The sequence below is a fragment of the Elephantulus edwardii genome, unplaced genomic scaffold, assembly GCF_000299155.1.
Source record: "Elephantulus edwardii isolate Elephantulus edwardi_28Jun2011 unplaced genomic scaffold, EleEdw1.0 scaffold00102, whole genome shotgun sequence".
Lineage (NCBI taxonomy): Eukaryota > Metazoa > Chordata > Mammalia > Macroscelidea > Macroscelididae > Elephantulus > Elephantulus edwardii.
In genome coordinates, this window is record NW_006399852.1 from 12,211,155 (window position 1) to 12,230,345 (window position 19,191).

Here is a 19,191-nt window from a genome sequence, read left to right on the forward strand (position 1 = left end):
AGGGTCGCTATGAGTTGCAAGCGGCTCGACGGCACATAACAACAACAACAACAACAATTAGTCTTTTGATTTCCTGACTGCTGGTGTTAAGGGCGTTGATTGTGATTGTGTTGTTGAGCAAGCTATAATTGTTAACATCCTCAACCTCTTCTCCATCTTGTATTTGTTGTTTTGCTATACTGTCATGTCTTACTTGTTGCCAGGATGCTGGAAGCTATGACAGGGGTGTTTGAAATATAAGCAGAATAACCCATGGTACTCAGGTTTAAGTGAAGCTTCAAGACTAAGACTTAGAATCAGGACAGACAATACATTTCTGAAGAGAAATAACAGGGCTTTGAAAATCCTATGAATAATAGAGCAACAGTATTGGATTAAGTATCAGAAGATGAACCCTTCAGGTTATGAAACATTCTTTATCCTCATTTCTATGATAGAAACAGCTACAAACATCTATTAATAATTGGAACATAGAATCTATGATGTATGAATCTAGGAAAATTGGGTACTTGACAGCACATAACAGCAACAAATGAAATTGAATGCATTAGGATCAATATCTTAGGTATTAGTGAACTGAGATAGAATGGTATTGACCATTTAGAATCAGATAATTGTATGATCTACTATGCTGGAAATGATAAATTGAAGAATGATGTTGCATTTCAAGATCTATCCTAAAGTATTATGCTGTGGGTGATAGGATATTATCCAGATGCACATAAGGAAGATGTGTTAATATAACTATTATTCAAATACAAGAAACTACAAAATCAAAGCTGAGAACATTGAATATTTATATCAACTTTCGCAGTCAGAAATTGATCTAATTAGCAGTCAAGATGCATTAATGACAATTGGTAGCTGGAATGCAAAAGTTGGAAGCAAATAAGGACTGATATTAATATAATTGAAGAAGCTGGAATATATGAAGAAGAATGTGATATCAGGATTAGAGAAAGACTCATCAACAAGGTGTGTTATGCAAATAACATAACCTTACTTGCACAAAGTGAAGACTTGAAGCAGTTACTGAAGAAAATCAGACTGTAACCTTCAATATGGATTACACGGCCACATCAAGAAAACAAAAATCCTCACTGCTGGACCAATAGACAACATCATGAAATTTATAGAGAAATAACTGAATTTGTCAAAGATTCAAATTATATTGTACCCCAAATAAGCACCCATAGTATCAGCGGTGAAGAAATAGAAAGGCAAGATGGCGTTAAGCAAAATTTGTGAAGTAGGTTAAAGTGCTAACGGGGCAAGATAAGAGTTTAATCACTAATATTTGCCTGATCTAAGTTTTGGTATTTTCAATTGCTTCATATGCATCAGAGTTGAACAATGAATGAGGAAGAAAAAAGCAGAATTCATATCTTTGAATTGGGTTGTTGGTGAAGAGTACTAAATATACCATGCACTGCCAAAAGAACTAACAATCTGTCTTTGAAGAAGTGTAACCAAACTGTTTGTTTAAGGCAAAGAGAGTGAGACTTTGTCTGATATACTTTGAGTATGTTTTCAAGAGAGGCTATTTCTTGGAAAAAGACATCGTGCTGGAGAACGTAGAAGGAATGTATGTGAAAGAAAGACTAAATGAGATGGATAACATAGCGACTGTAACAACACCCTGAAGCATGAGGATAGTGAAACCATGGAGATTCTGCCAGACAAGGCAAGGTTCCAATCTGTTATTCATAGTGTTGCTATGAGTTGCAGTGGACTTCAGGGCATCTAACATAAATAACTCTTTAGGGAATTTTAGTGTCTCATTTGTGGAAGTTGAACGGCTAACTCAATGGTAGCTCTTTTTCATTTCAAACTCAGCAGCAGCTCTGCAGAAGACAGATATGCAATCTCCTCCTGGGCCATTTACAGTCCCTGAAAGCCTGCTGGAAGGTCAGCTGTGAGTTCCTAATTGAACACAATGAGCTTTTTAAGAATTTCTCCATTTTACCAAGCACATTGTCGTTTTTTAAGGATCAGTGCATTCTAACAACATGCCGGCAGTGTATAAGACAAGTCTTACCGTTCGTGTGTTTATATTTAGGTTTCTGGGGGTTTTAAAAGGAGAATTTTGGCTGTATTTCTTGCATTTATTTGTTTTTCTCAGGCAGGCCATGTTATGTAGATTAACTATTCTTTCCTAACACCATATTTTTTTCTTTCTTAAAAACTGGGATTTTAATGAAATTTACAGAAAAGTTGGATTTTCATTCATTCATTCATTGTTGCAGATTTCCCTCCCCTCCCTTCCCCTCAATTCATGTTCTTTCTTTCTTTTTTTTTAATATTTATTCATTGTTGCACAATTTCCTCCTCCTCCTTCTCTACCTCCCCCAGTCCGTCCTGCAATTCAATTCTTATTCTGGACTATTGCCACACAAATAATACCTAATCATATATTCATTTTAACCAGTTCTTCCCTTCATGTGCTCCATTGCAGTGTTCATTATCTATCCCCTTTGTTTGTAGTTTCCCCTCAACCCCTTGTGTTAGTCTTATTGTATAAAAGTGCTTTTATGCAGTATTTGTCTTTTAGTGATTGAGATATTTCACACAGCATAATGTCCTCCAAGGCCACCCATCTTACGTAATGCTTTATGAATTTCTTGTTCTTCAGTGCTGCATAGTATTCTAATCTATGAATATACAATTGTTTCTCTATCCATTTATTTGTTGATGGGTACTTAGGTTGCTTCCATCTCTTTGTAGTAGTGAATAATGTAGCAAGAAACATGTCTGTGCATACATCTGTTTGAGTGGAGCCCAGGAGTGTAATTGCTGGATTTTTTTTTTAAATTTCCAACTTTTTGAGAAAGCAGCAGATTGACTTCCATAGTGATTGTACCATTTTATACTCCCACCAGTAGTGGATAAGTTTTCCCATCTCCCTACAACCTGGCCAGCATGTGTCATTTGCTGCATTGTTGAATTTTGCTATTATTGTTGGAGTGAGAAGCTTGAAAGAACTCTAGAAACCCTAATCCATGATATGAACAGTCTTCCAAACATCATGAAAAATCTACCACCAGGAGAGAATAAAATAGATGAATGGGGCCTTCTTTGAATCAAATCCTTATGCACATCAAATAACTTCTCCAACAGGGTTAAAAGGAAAGCCACAGACTGGGGAAATAGATCTGGCAATGACACATTTGATAAAAGATTCCTATCTAAAATCTATGGGATATACCAGCACCTCAGCAAGAGAAAGTAAACAACCCAATCACAAAGTGGGCACTTCACCGAAGAAGACAGTCAGATGGTAAAGAAACACAAGAATAAAGGTTCAAAATCCCTACCTATCAGAGAGATGCAAGTCAAAACAACATAATTTTAACCCACCAATTCTTCTTCAACTTTCTTGTTCAATTACTTGCTTTTGCATACAAATAAGGTGATTGAAAATACTATCAATTTACAACACTATTTTTTTTTCTTAAGTAGGTAAAAAATCTTTTAGCCTTGACCTCACTACCCAATTCCAAAACTGCTTAAATGAAGTAAGTGCTGATTAAGGCAGCTTTTCCAATGTTTGGCACCACATTATCTTTTACTTAGCTAGTGCATTCATTATCTTTTACTTATCTATGGTTTTTGAGTGGTAAGAAGTTGTACTGTCATCCTTAAAGAATGATTTTGAATTTCATTCACTAGCTGCTTGCTCCATGGGAGAAAAATGGGCAATCTCATCACCTGTGATTAAATTGTATCTGAAAATACTATGAAGGGTCAACTATGCTTCAGTTCACATTTGAAGTTATATAACAACAGTGCTTTTAGAACAGAAATAGCACAAGTATATGGCTTTAACACACACTAATTTATTTTTCTCCAGTTCTAAAAACTAGAAGTCTGAATTCAGGTACCAGTTCTAGGGAAAACTTTCGCTGTGGGCGTTGAAGCAAATTTAACCATATCTTTTAAAAGGGTTGATATTAATCTAACAAGTAAGTGGTGTAGGGATGTTATTAGAACTCATACTTTCTTCTGAAAATATCTTATTTTGAACACATCCTAAGGCAATAATTTCTTAAAATTATGAAGACAATTTACTTAAATTCTTTGGTCTTTGATTACATCAACAATTCAATAAGGGAGCTCTGGTACTAGAATTATTATTTTGCTTGTGGCAATTTTTCATGAGCTGAATCTCTCATACCCTCTAGTATGAAATTATTCTTTTTCTTAATTTTTTTGAGATCTTAATGAAAGTTTACAGAAAACTTGGATTCCCATTCATTCTTTCTTGTACAGTTTCCTCCCTATACTTACCTCAGTTTGCTTTTCTCTTTAAAAAATTATTTCATTGTTGCACTATTCTCTCCCTTCCTCCCCCTCAGTCAACTTTGTTATGCACCTCTTAGTCTAGACTGTTGTCATGCAAATAATACTTAATCATATATTTCATTTAAACTGTTCTTCCCCTCATCTGTTTCAATGCAGTGTACGTTATCTATCCCCTTTTAGTTCCTCCCCAACCCCATGTCAGTCCTGTTTTTATCCTATTTTAAAATTTTTATTAAATTTTATTAATTTTAATGAATATTTACAGAGATTCTGGATTTCCATTCATTCATTGTTGCACTATTTTCTCTACCCACCCCGCCCCAGTTCATTCCTCTTTTTTCCCCCTTGAAATTGTTTTAATTGTCCCATTGCCACAGTGCTTGTCAAAGCCAGATCTGATTAATCTCCTTTGTCAGTATATCCTTTGCCATTCCCTATCACTCCTCCCTGAGAAAGACTTCACCCTGATTCATAAGGAAAAGGGGATGGCGTACTCTCTTAGCTACTTTCTGCTGAAAAGGGACACTGTCAGTCTTGTTTTACAACAGTGCCATTATGTAGTATTTGTCATTTTGTGACTGAGATATTTCACTCAGCATAATGTCCTCCAGGGTCAGCACTTTGTATAATACTTTAGGAGTTCCTTGTTTTTTCCAGTTTTGTATAGTATTCCATTATGTGACTATCCCACTGCTTCTCTATCCATTTGTTTGTTGATGGGCACTTGGGTTGTTTCCATCTCTTTGCTATTGTGAACAACACAGCAATAAACACAGGAGTGCATATATCTGTTTGGGTGGTCGTTCTATTTTTTTTTTTTTTTTACTAGATTTCCCAGTGGTGAGATTGCTGGGTCAAATGATATTTCTATTTCCAACTTTTTCAAAAAGTATCATATTGCCTTCCATAATGGTTGAACCATTCTTAAGCCTCAGTCCTTCTCAGGAATTTGCTTTTCCCCTGACAATTATTGCTTGGCATCTTTGAGACAATAAAAGCTATTCTGGGAGAATTGATCCTGCTATCTGGAATCTGTGTTTAATTTTTGCATCCCTGAATGATTTGGTGGTGGTTGTTGTTGCGTGCCATCGAGTAGTAGGCGACTCATAGGAACCCTATGAATGAAAGTCCCCAACACCTGTGTGACTTTCGTCCTTTCTCCAAGTTCATAGGGTTTCCAGAGGCAAGCTATTATGGAAGTGGATGCCATTCCTGCTTCCAAGCTTGTTTTAATCAGGGAGCTCCACCAAACACTGTCCGCCATGGGTAACCATTAACACATTTGACACATCAGTGTCACAGTGCTCAGCCTCACAGCAACCACAAGTCACCGCTGTATGGCAAGTGGAGACACCAGGGCTATACGACCTAGAAGAATGTTTGAACAAAAACAATGAAAAACAGGCCTGAGGCCCACCGATTAAGAGTCACCCACCTTTGGCTTGGTAGCATCATTTTCTGTTCACTAGGCCAACTGATCACTCTCTATATGGATGTTAGGGTTGTCGAGTGCCATCGAGCCATAGGCGACTCATAGCAACCCTATGAACGAAAGTCCTAAACACTTGAGTGACTTTTGTCCTTTCTCCAAGTTCATAGGGTTTCTGGAGGCAAGCTATTTATGGAAATGGATGCCACTCCTGCTTCCAAGCTTGTTTTAATAGGGGAGCTCCACCAAACACTGTCCACCATGGGTAACCATTACCACATTTGACACCACATCAGTGTCACAGTGTTCAGCTTCACAGCGACCACGAGTTACCTCTGTACACAAAGTGGACATACCTAGGTTACATAACCTAGAAGAATTTATCACCAAAAACAAAGGCAGGCCTGAGGGCCGTGGAGTAGAGTCACCCGCCTTTGGCTTGGGAGCATGACTTTCTGTCCGCTAGGCCAACTGCTCGCTCTCTCTCTATGCTGTTGTTGGTGGTGGTGTTAAGTGGTTTGACACCACATCAGTGTCACAGTGTTCAGCCTCACAGCAAACACAAGTTACCTTTGTAGGGCAAGTGGACACACCAGGACTATACGACCTAGAAGAATGTTTGAACAAAATTTATATTTCATAGATATTATTATAGCTCATAGTATGTCATGACAAATCTTAGTCGTATTAACGAGTCCTCTTCTAAATTTAGTTTTGGTTGCTTAAATACTTCCTGATGTAGGTTTCTGAGAGATGTTAGAATAAAACAAATTTTATTCTCCACTGAATATATTGCAAATTATGTACTATGCAACATTTTTTACTGTTTTGTCTTATATTGATATAGTTTGGAAAATATACAGCACTTATCAGGATGTAGAGAATGTTATAATTGCCATAAGTGCTTAACAATGAAAAAATGTTAACTTAAAAGTTAATCTTTTTCTATAAATAGAGCTATTAAAACACAAGAAAGAAAATGAAAAGGATCTTTGTATAGTTGATTTAAGCAGTCTTTTATACAAATTAGATGATCAATAAAGTCTAATTTGAGTACTTTAATCATTTCATTTCATGATTTCTTTTTTCATACTCTAATTAGTCATAGGAAAGTTATACAGGTGTCCAGGACTTTCGTTCACAGGGTTGCTATGAGTTGCTTACAACTCGACGACACTTAACAACACCACCAACAACAGCATAGAGAGAGAGCGAGCAGTTGGCCTAGCGGACAGAAAGTCATGCGCCCAAGCCAAAGGTGGGTGACTACTCCACAGCCCTCAGGCCTGCCTTTGTTTTTGGTGAAAAATTCTTCTAGGTTATGTAACCCAGGTATGTCCACTTGCCCTACAAAGGTAACTTGTGTTTGCTGTGAGGCTGAACACTGTGACACTGAAGAGTCAAATGCAAGAATGGTTACCCATGGTGGACAGTGTTTGGTGGAGCTCCTTGATTAAAACAAGCTTAGAAGCAGGAATGACATCCTCTAGAAACCGTATGACCTGGAGAAAGGACAAAAGTTATACAGGTGTTCAGGACTTTCATTCACAGGGTCTCTATGAGTCGCCTACGACTCGATGGGCGCTTAATAACAACAATTAGCCGCAGGGATTTCCAGAATTCGGAATGTTGTTGTTTTTATGTGCTGTCAGGTCAGCTACAACTCATAGCAACTCTGTTCACAACAGCTCTGAAACCTGCTCTATCCTGACCCATTCTCACTGACTCTGACACACTTCCCCTATTACCCCAGTAATTGTGTCAATTCATTTCGTCTGAAGTCCTGCTTTCCTGCATTGTCTCTCTACCCTTTCAAGTATGACATCCTTTCTGTAAGGACTGGTCCCTCCTGGTAAAATGCCCAAAGTATATGAAACAGAGGTTTAAAATCCGTACCCTCAAGGAGCAAATTAATTTCACCTCCTGACTCTGAGAAGAATGAGAATCCCAGAACACTTGATCGTTCTAATGTGAAACTTATACTTGGACCAGGAGGCAGTCGTCAGAACACAGCAAGGGAACACTGCATGGTTCAAAATTGGGAAGGGTGTACGCCAGGGATGCATCCTATCTCCATACCTCTTCAACCTATATGCAGAACAGATTATCCGGGAGGCTGGGCTCTATGAGGAGAAATGTGGGGTCAGGATTGGTGGACGATTTATCAACAATCTGCGTTATGCGGATGACACAACCCTGCTTGCTGAAACTGAGGAGGACCTGAAGCACCTGCTGCAGAGTGTCAAGGACTGCAGCCTGCAATATGGATTGAGGCTCAATGTCAAGAAGACAAAGATTCTCACCACTGGACCAATCGGCAGCATCAGGATGGATGGTGAAGAGATTGAGATTGTACACAGCTTTAGTTTGCTTGGCTCCATAGTCAACAGTCTTGGCACCAGCAGCCAGGAAATTAAAAGGCGCATTGCCATGGGAAAGTCTGCTGTTAGGGACCTCTCCAAAGTAGTGAAGAGCAGTGGTGTCTCTCTGGAGACTAAGGTGCGTCTGATACAGGCCATAGTCTTCGCAATCACCTGTTATGCATCAGAGAGTTGGACAATGACCAAGGAGGATAGAAGGAGAACTGATGCCTTTGAGCTGTGGTGCTGGAGAAGAGTACTGAGAATACCATGGACTGCTAGGAAAACAAATAGATTTGTCCTGGAGAGGGTTAAACCGGATGGCTCCTTGGAGGCAAGGATTCTGAGGCTCCGTCTAACTTACTTCGGACATGTAGTGAGGAGAGACCGGTCCTTGGAGAGGGACATCATGCTTGGGAGGGTGGAGGGACGGCACAGGAGAGGAAGGCCCTCTATGAGGTGGATTGATTCAGTGACTGGGATAATTGGGATGGGAGTGTCAGAGACAGTGCGATTGGCACAGGACAGAGCGGAGTTTAGGGCTGTTGTACATAGGGTCGCTATGAGTCGCAGGCGACTTGACGGCACATAACAACAACAACAACAAACAACCTCTAATACAGACTTGATCTCTTGGCAGTTCACGGTATTTTCAAGACTCTTCTTCAGCACCACAATTCAAAGGCATCGATTCTTCTTCTGTCAGTTTTAGTCATTGTCTAGCTCTTTGATGCCTAGCAAGCACAGCAAATAATTGTGAAAACTATGGCCTGGATCAGACACACCCTAGTCTCTAGCCTGACATCCTTGTTCTTCAAGACTCTGGAGAAATCAGTAATAGAAGATTTTCCTAATGTAATTTATCTTTTGATTTTCTAACAGCTGGTGCCAAGAGTGTTGATTGTGTAAAAAATCTGACAAGAGCAAATTTTTGCTGAAAACTGGAAAAATAATTATTTTCTGTAAATGATATAATAATAAAAATAAAATTTCAAATGAGACAGCATTTAGATTTATTGTTTTAATTTTAGAAATTACCTTAATATTTAAGCTGATGAGTTATACCTTGCAAATGGCAATTTTACATAGAAAATAATACTTCATCCTTCATTCAACAAGTTTTCTTTATGAAATTTTAATTAGCTAAACTAGTTTATACTGAACAACAATTTTATTCAGACTCATTTAAAGAGTTTTTCTTGGAACATTTAAGGACAATAAACAAAACAAAAGCCAAACCAGCTGTTGTTGAATCAATTCTAATTTATCAAGATTGCAAATACTGCAAAGATGAACTGAGTTCATTGTTGTGACTTTTAAAAAAAATTTATTAATTCTAATGAACATTTACAGAGATTTTTGGATCTCCAGTCATATATTGTTGCACTTTTCTCCCTTCCCACCCCTCCAGTTCGCTCTTCTCTTTGAAAGTAAAAGAAAAATTCCTTCATTGGTATACAATTCCCCTACCCCCTCCCAGTGCCCAGAGAACACGCCACTATGCAACCTTCATTCTGTTGTGACTTTTTAAAACCAGATTGCCAGGCCTTTATTCCAAGGTGTCTCTTGATAGGTTCAAACTCACAGCCTATCATTTATTTGTCAAACCCTTGGTAGTTTGCACCATCCAGGGACTTCAGGAGACAGAAATGGGACAGGACATACTTACTTTCTTAAGTTAACGTGTGCATTTCTTTAGATTTTTTTTTAAATTAATTTCATTGAACATCTACAGAGATTTTGGACTTCCATTCGTTCATTGTTGCACTTTTCTCCCCGCCCACGCCACCCCCACCCCCAGTTCACTCCTCTCCTTGAAAAGCAAAACTCCTTCATTGGTACAAAATCCCCCCACATTCTTTAGTAAGCATTACTCTGTACTTCAGAATAACAATTTATTGAAATAGCAACATCATCGCTAGGCATTTGCACCTGTGGCAGATAGTTACAAGGCTTCATTTTCCTAAAAGTCATAAATCACATCAGCCTGCTGCACTGAGTGAGATAACATTATTTTCTAGTTCATTGAAATAAAATTCTACAGGTAATTTACTGATCTGTTAATTGCCATTTCTGGTGATGAGCGGAGGAACACTACGGTTTTTCAAATTGTCCCTATCCTGAAAAAAAAAAAAGTATATTATTGTATTTACAAAAACCCTGAAGCTTAAAGTGGTATTAATCCTGTGGATCGTTGCCAAGCATGGTAGACAATGTGCTCATATATATTGTAAAGAACCAGCTACACTGGAGGAGAAAATACCATGGTGGCAGATTTGTTTATGCACATGTGAATAATTTCTTCATATTATCAATGACATAAAAAAAAACACTTCCAAGGCCTTAAAGATTTGACAGGAAGATATGTTCCTTCTTACACAATAATAACATTGAATTGCTAAAGACTTCAAAAGATAGTACTCCTATTGATTCAAACTTTCCAAAGGTCTTTATTTTAAGTTGTTGTTAATTATTTTACTGTTTTCCCTGCTGTCAAATGGGCAAACTCCAGGTATTTATTTTCAGGAGTTATTATAATTATTATTATTTTTTTTTAATCTAGGACTTTTCAATCCACTTGGAATATTACTTGAAAAAGAAAACACTAAAAACCACCAAACCCAAAACACATTTCCTGTTGAAGTGATTGTTACTCCCGGGGATTGTCAAGGACATGTTTGTTTTTTGTTGTTGTTGTTGTTGTTTTTTGCCACACAATCCACATCCATGACAGCAGCAGTCAAGAAATCCATGGATGTATTGTATTGGGCCCATTTGTTTTCAAGGATTTCTTGCCAGAAGACTAATGTCCACCCGATTTAAGCCATGGTATTTTCCGTTCTCATGCAGCTAACAGTTGGACAAAGACTAAGAAAGACTAAAGTAAAATTGATGCCTTTGAATTATAGTGTGTTGGCTAAGAATCATAGACGTACCACGGAGTGTAAAAAAAGCAAAACAAAAACTACAAAAACCAAACAAGTCTGTCTTGGAGGAAGGGCAACCAGGGTGCTCCTTCAAGGTAAGGATGATCAAACTTTATCTCACACCCTTTGGGCATGGTGTCAGGAGGGGTCAGGTCTTCGAAAAAGACATCATGTAAGGAGAGGTAGATGGACAGCAAAAAAGAGGCAGTTCCTCCAGGAGGTGGATTGGAGCAAGGTAGAGACTGTATCAATGGCACAGGAGAGGGCAAGGTTCAGATAGCTGGCTGGATACACCTGACAAGAAGAACGTGGAAAACACAGGTTTTTCACAGACGAGCTTAGTAGATGTGCCATGCTCCGTGGGCTTTTCAACAACTATGATCCTTCGGAAGATCAGCGAGCCCTCCTTGCCTTCTATAACTAGACTTGCATGTCATTTTTCTTTCAAGGATTTTTTTCTCTCTTCCTCTAGAATCTGTTCTGATTCCCCATCTGGCTTTGATGTTTCATTACATGTTTTCCCCTCAGCCCTTTTAATGATTTACTTTAATTGGGGTTCTGGTTATTAAATTTGAAAGATAGTAATAGGAGTATTTGGCATCTACATTTACGGAAGGGTGCATTTTTGGAAGGCAGGCACTTTGCTTTCGTCTTATTTGTATTTTCTTTTTCCTCACACTTAGCTCAGGGTTGAACATATGGTAAATCACAGTGCATGTCTGTTGATTGATTGAATTGAACCGTTGAAAACTTCTTTCACAAAAACATCTGCTTCCTTGGCCTTGTGGACTTTATTCTCGTGCTTTTACTTCCAATTTTCTCCTTGCTTCCTGGTGTATATACAATACACTACTTTCTACATCATGCATATTTCTATGACATTTCTTTTCCTGTTTTCATTTTTCCCAATGAACATTACCTCTTATTGCCCCTATCTTTGGAACCTCATTTGGCTTTGTTCTTCCTGAGTATAGTAAGAAGAAACATACAAATCTTAAAAGCACAACTCTGAAGTTCTTTGTACTTACCTAATAAAATACAAACCTTAAGTTGCTCCTGTATTTTTATATTCATCATTTCTATAATTTATTATTGGTCACTGGTGGGCTATTGGGTAAAGAATTGTGCTGCCATCTCAAAGGCAGGAAATTTGAATCTACAGCTCTGAGTGAGATCGGTAATCTCTTCACATGTGATTTACACCCTAGAAACCCTGCTATGTCAACTATGAACTGGTTTCAACTCTACTGCACATAACGATAACAGCATACTCAGTCACTCATAACTACTTGTAAAAAAGAATAATATGCTCCATGTTTTCACTCAAATGTCATTTAGAAATTTCAGATACTTACAAAATTAATCATCTTAGAAATATTTCTTTCAATGTTTCAAATTTCACATATAGTGACATCATAGATATTTATGGAAATAACCAGTCTATACCGTATAATATCAATTAAGCTCCTCTCTACCCCACACAAAATAAACAGGATCAGAAAGAAAGACACAAATAAATTAATAGTGATTATGTCTATGCACCAGAGAGTCAAGGACTGCAGCCTTCAATATGGATTGAGGCTCAATATCAAGAAGACAAAGATTCTCACCACTGGATCAATTGGCAGCATCAGAATGGATGGTGAAGAGATTGAGATTGTTCACAGCTTTAGTTTGCTTGGTTCCACAGTCAATACTCTTGGCACCAGTAGCCAGGAAATTAAAAGATGTATTGTGATGGTAAAGTCTGTAAGACCCCAAAGTACTGAAGAGCAATGGTGTCTCTCTGGAGACAAAGGTGCTTCTGATTCAGGCCATGGTCTTTGCAATCACTTGTTACGTGTCAGAGAGTTGGACAATGACTAGGGAGGATAGAAAGAGAATTGATACCTTTGAGCTGTGGTGCTGGAGAAGAGTATTGTGGGTACCATGGACTGCCAAGAAAACAAACAGATTCATCCTGGAGAGGGTTAAAGCAGGCTGCTCCTTGGAGGCAAGGATTCTCGGGCTCATCTGACATACTTTGCACGTGTTGTAAGGAGGGACCAGTCCTTGGAGAAGGACATCATACTTGGGAGGATGGAGGGACAGCGCAGGAGAGGAAGGCCCTCTATGAGGTGGATTGATTCAGTGACTGAGATAATCGGGCTGGGTGTATCGGAGATAGAGCTGTTGGCACAGGATAGAGCAAAGTTTAGGGTTGTTGTACATAGGGTTACTATGAGTCACAAGCGACTCGATGGCACATAACAACAACAACTAGAGTGCTTAATAGCAGTAAGGATAGTGACACTTGTTACTCTGGTCATGTTATCTGGAGGCTGTTAGAATGGCTGGGGGGTGGGGCTTAAGTGCAGTGGCAATGAGCGTTGTATAAGACTGAGCTGTGATTTGTTTGTATATAGTATCGATATGAGTTGGAGCAATTAGATGAGACCTAACCACAACAAAATAGCACAAACAATAAGTTGGAGTGAAAAATCAAACAAATCTAAGTACAAAGAAGGGAGGCTTTAGCTTTACTTTGTCATGGTGTCAATGAAATGTCACAGCTGCTGCTTGCTTCTGATTTTCCATGATATATTTTATATATCAACATTAGATTTTTGGTGGTTATTTGCAAGACCTGATAAGAGATAGATAGGGCTTCACTGTAATGGGAGAAACAGTCAACTAGACAGATCAAATAGTAATAGCTAAAGAAAAGGGTTTGTTTAGCCAAAATCAAGCGTCCTTTCTAACCAGATGGACTGACTAAGTGATGCAGTCATGGGCTTACCCACAGCTGCGATTGTGAAGATGGTGCCAGATTGGAAAATTTTCCTTTCACTGTACAGAGGGTCCCTTCCGAGTTGGAATTGACATGCTGACGTAGATGACAACAATGATAAAGACCATCTCTTCAACAGAGAGCTCTCTCCTCCTGCCTGTGAGGAGTTTCACTGCCAACACAAAGGTAGGCTGTTCAAATCTATCAGCTGCTCCATGGGAGAAAATCAAGCAATCCCGTGTGATTTGCAGCTTCTGAAAACTCACTGGGACGTCAGCAAGGAGTTAATTCCAACTAACTGACACAACAGCTTCAATCATAGTTAATTGCTATTGAGTAAACTTTGATTCATAGTGATAGCAGGTGTGTCAAAGTAGAACTGTGCTCCATAGGGTGTGTAATGACTGAAAAGTAGATCATCAAAGCTTTGGTAAGAGAAGTCTCCTTGGACTCAAACAGCCAAACTTTTGGTTAGCAGTACAGTGTATTAATCATTTGTACCAGCAAGAGACTCACAGGCTGGTTTAAACAGGAGAGCAGCATTTACAAAGAAAAAGTGGAATACAATATTAATTCATTTCCATAAATCATGTAATGATGTCAGTTTGAGGACTAAGGTGCACCTGATTCAGGTCATAGTCTTTCCAGTCACTTGCTATGCATCTGAGAGCTAGACAATGAATAAGGATAATAGAAGAATTGATTCCTTTAGGCTATAGTGTTAGAGAAGAGCACTGAACATCCGGTAGACTGTCAGAAGTACAAATGGATGTTTTTTTGGAAGTAAAGATGATGAGGTTTTGCCTCACATACTTCGGACATGTAGCTAGGAGGAGCTAGTCCTTAGAGAGGGACATGATATTCAGACAGGTAGATGGTTTGCAAAGGAGAAGAAGACCCTCGACCAAGTGGATTGACATGGTGACTGCTGTAATGGGCTCTCATGTGTCAGAAAGGGTTAGGATGACACAGGATAGGACAGGGTTGATGTATCGTTGATAGGATTGTTATGGGTAGTACTTAACTTGACTGCACCTAATGAAAACATACAGCATTGCTGATAAATCTTAATGCATACATAAATGGAGAACATACATTTTTTTTCTTCAAAGTAATATATTAATAATTTTCAAATGTTTGTGTTTTTGTTGTTTTTTAAACAAAATAATTGAATCAGTGTTACAACTGCTCTAAAGAATTCTTTATAAAGCATTTGAATCAATGTTATGTTACATGCTCTAGAGAATAAAGATGAAAATGGAAATTAAAAGCAAGCAATAAAAGTAGGAAAATTACTTAAATTGAGAGAAATAAGAAGTCACATTATTTAATACAACAAAGAAAATCTCTAATAGACACAATGAAATTTCAAGGTTGATATAATTTGTATTTAATTAGAAAAATATTATGATAGACATTATACTATTCTGATACAGGCCTAAGAGTAAAAGCAATCATTATGGGTGTGGTGGAATTAAATCTGTAGTTGTTAGCATTTACTCTTCAACTCTTCAAGACATACTGAAATTTAAAAGTGTATTGAACTCTTACAATATCATAGTTTTACACTTACATTTATTTGTTGAAATAATACTCATATGAATTTACAGATCCCTAGTAATAATTATATTCTTAAAAAAATACTTCATACTTTCTCTCTTCTTTATTCTTTTAAAATTTTTCTCTCACTAGCAAGGCTCTTTCTGATCTCTTTTGTCAAAGTATATGAAGTCTTCAAGGTCCGGTTCAAATCTTAGAAAGGTAAAGTCTTGTTCAACTATATTAGTCTGTGTTGATCTCTGCCTCCTCAGAGCTGATTTAGAATTTTAGATCAGGAAGGAAAATTAGATATACTCCAATGCCTTCCATGCTATAAGAACAATTGTTTGTCTATATATGCCCTGATGAGAATGAGGAAATAGCTTCCCAGACAGACAGAAGTAAAGCATATAACCTAACAAGTGGACTATGAGTTTAATTCTAGTTTCCAGCAATCCTTTGACCTAATGTCTTATGTCCAAGTCACAACTGGCCATACACACTTTATATTGAATATATATTACCTTATAATGTTATTTTATACCTCTAGACTCTTTGAGCTGTGATAAATGTTGATAGTTGTAGAGGGGCTTCAGACCTTTTGTTCGTAGAGTTGCTATGAGTCCTATTCAACTTGAAGGCAATTAACAACAACAAAACAACAACAATGTAATTTTAACTTTTCAATGTCATACAAGATCAACCTAAATTCTTGGAGGCAGTTTTAGTTACCTACTTGGTTAAACCGGGTGGCTCCTTGGAGGCAAGGATTCTGAGGCTCCGTCTAACATATTTGGGACATGTTGTGAGGAGAGACCGATCCTTAGAGAGGGACATCATGCTTGGGAGGGTGGAGGGACAGCGCAGGAGAGGAAGGCCCTCTATGAGGTGGATTGATTCAGTGACTGGGATAATCGGGATGGGAGTGTCAGAGACAGTGCGATTGGCACAGGACAGAGCAGAGTTTAGGGCTGTTGTACATAGGGTCGCTATGAGTCGCAAGCGACTCGACGGCACATAACAACAACAACAATAACAACAACAAACTTCTTTGTATATTCTCTGTAGTCCACAGCACTCCCTCAGTGTCTAAAGATTTCTATTAAAGCTCCTAAGCACAGTGTGTTCATATTATAATAACCAGAGGCAATGTAAAGTTGGAAGACTGTAACTATTAGAAGACAGTGCCATTACTGAGGAATATAAAATTGCAAACATATGATTTGTGTTGAAGTTGAGAAATTATTTTCTACAAGCAAGTAAATTGGATTGAGACAGGAATATAATTTTCTTATATTACTTAAAAATATGGTACTATAAAGTAATAAAATGTTTTATCCATATTCCTAAAACTATAAAGTAATAAAATGTTTTATCCATATTCCTAAAATTATTTTATTCATTATAAAATACATAATATTTGAAGTTTCTCCATACCAAATTACAATGTTTAAATTGAATGTGAATATTTTAACAAGAAAGTGATTTAAATCTTTTTCGTTGTTATTTAAATCATCATAGACAAGCATTTACGGAAAAGAGTACATGTAGGTTTATTCTTTTTCTGGACTGTCATGACTTCAAGCTGTCTTCCTTTTATGAGAATTTTAGTAATATATATTTATAGAACATGACCTATTACTTAACAAATTATTATAAAGTAGTCCATGTATACTAAATAACATAATAATATTCTAGATTAGTTGGATATTAAAAGAGGAATAATTTTTTCAATGTTCATATAGTTTATTTGGCATATATCTATTTAACCTAAATTTAATACCGTATGACTTAATTTAAAAAGTTCAGCTAGCATTGGAGCAGTGACACCCAACTCCCACTCACTGCGTAAGGGAGAAGAGTTCCCATCATAATCCACAAAACAATACTAATTCTGGTCAGAGATGCCCCATACCTAGCTCCTACTTATACAAATTCTAACACTAACTGCCTCTCCCAGGTTCTCACTGCTGTGCTACTGGGCCCATTAATGCACTGCAATAACCACACAGGACTCACCGATCATAATCATGATAACAGGGTTTATTAAAAAAGTTAACAGATTACAATTTAAGGAGGAGATCGGATGCCATTTTTCAGTCAGATAATCTCAGGCATGCTCAGTGGCCCTCAGATCATCAACTCTTTAAGTATTGCCAGCTGCGGCATCTCTTCTCAAGCCTCTAGTAAGCTTGAAAGCAGGCTTTGGACTCCACTGTAGGGTGGAGTTCTTACTCAGATCCGTCTGGTGTTGGTATTTGGTTCTGTTCTGCACCACATCTGCTGTTAATGCTGCTTGTCTCTGTCTTGGTCTGTCCTGTGAAGGAATCTTGGGCGCAAAAGAGATCATGCTGCACTCTGATTCTTATTTCTTGGTGGTAGTGAGATTCTGTTTTCGGTTTCCTAACTCACTCAATTTAAATCTTGTGGAATGTTGATTTTGCTGCTTTTCTTGTTAGTAGTCTCTATACCTTATTTGCATACCTTATTTGCTCTACCTGTGTAGACCATCAGGTGAGGTCCATGTGTACAGTCGTTAGTTGTATTTCTTATAAAAGGTATTTGCAATGAATAAGTCACTGATTGTATTTGTTCTTTCCACAATCAACACTGTTAGTACCAGCAGTCAGGAAATCAAAAGACAAAATAGCACTTGGAAAACCTGCTGTCAGGGATCTCTCCAGAGTGGCAAAGAGCAATGATGTCAGCCTAAAGACTAAAGTGTACCTGATCCAACATGCTTGGAAAGGGGGAGGTACAGCACAATAGAGAAGACCCTAGGTAAGCTGGATTGCCACAATGACTAGGGTAATAGGACCAAGTATATCAGAGACAATGAGATTGGCCCAGGAAAGGGTATGGTTCAGAGCTAGTGTTCATAGGATTGCTATGAGTCCAGTCAACGTGATGACACATAACAATAACAACAACCAGTCACGTAGCAAAAAAAAATTATAATTATCTAACAGATAGAAAATTCATTTTGGCTACTGCACTGCATCACACTTGAGGAGGTAAAGTTCTAGAAACCTTGTCAATGATTAAGACAAGCTCTGGTGGCCTAGTCGGTAAAGAGTTATGCTGCTAATCCTAAAACCATGCCCCCTTTTTTGGTCCATATCCAGGAGAGAAAGATGGGCAATCTAGATAAGTCAATGCCATGTGTCTCTGATATATTTATCTTAATATTTTTAGTACTAAGCTCAGAATAAGTAGATATTTGGTGTAGCCCATAGGAAGTTGAGCTGCTAATTCAAGATTACACCTCTCTGGTCGTTCAAATCTACTAGGGGCTATGTGGAAGAAAGATGGACAATCTCATGCCAGGCAATTTATAACCTCTGCAAAACTACTAGAGGATTAGCTTTGAGTTAGATCAAGTGCCAATAAGTGTTTTAGTTTAATTAATAAAAAATGTACTTAGCTAATTATAGCATTAAAGGACTGCCATACAGTTGATTCTTCACTCAAAACCATGACCATGAATCTTGGGAAGCATATCTAGCCTCTTAAGGGATTCCCAGCTGTAAATTGCAAGGGAAAGAGATCCCCAACTGTTAGAGATGCATAGCATTTAGTTTACCCATGCAGCTCTCTAGGCACTAAGCTACCAGAGCTCCCTCAGGATAACTAAACACAGACTGTCCAAAGAACAAACATATATGTCTTGGAGAAAGTGCAAGTCTCTTTCTATCATCCCTATTCACTGTCCAACTCTCCGATGCATAGCATGCAATTGCAAAGGCTATAGCCTGGATCAGGAGCACCTTAGTCTCAAGCCCGAAGTCGTTGCACTTCAGTACTCTTGAGAGGTCCCTCACAGCTGACTTTCCCAATGCAATTAGTCTCCTGATTTCTTGGCTG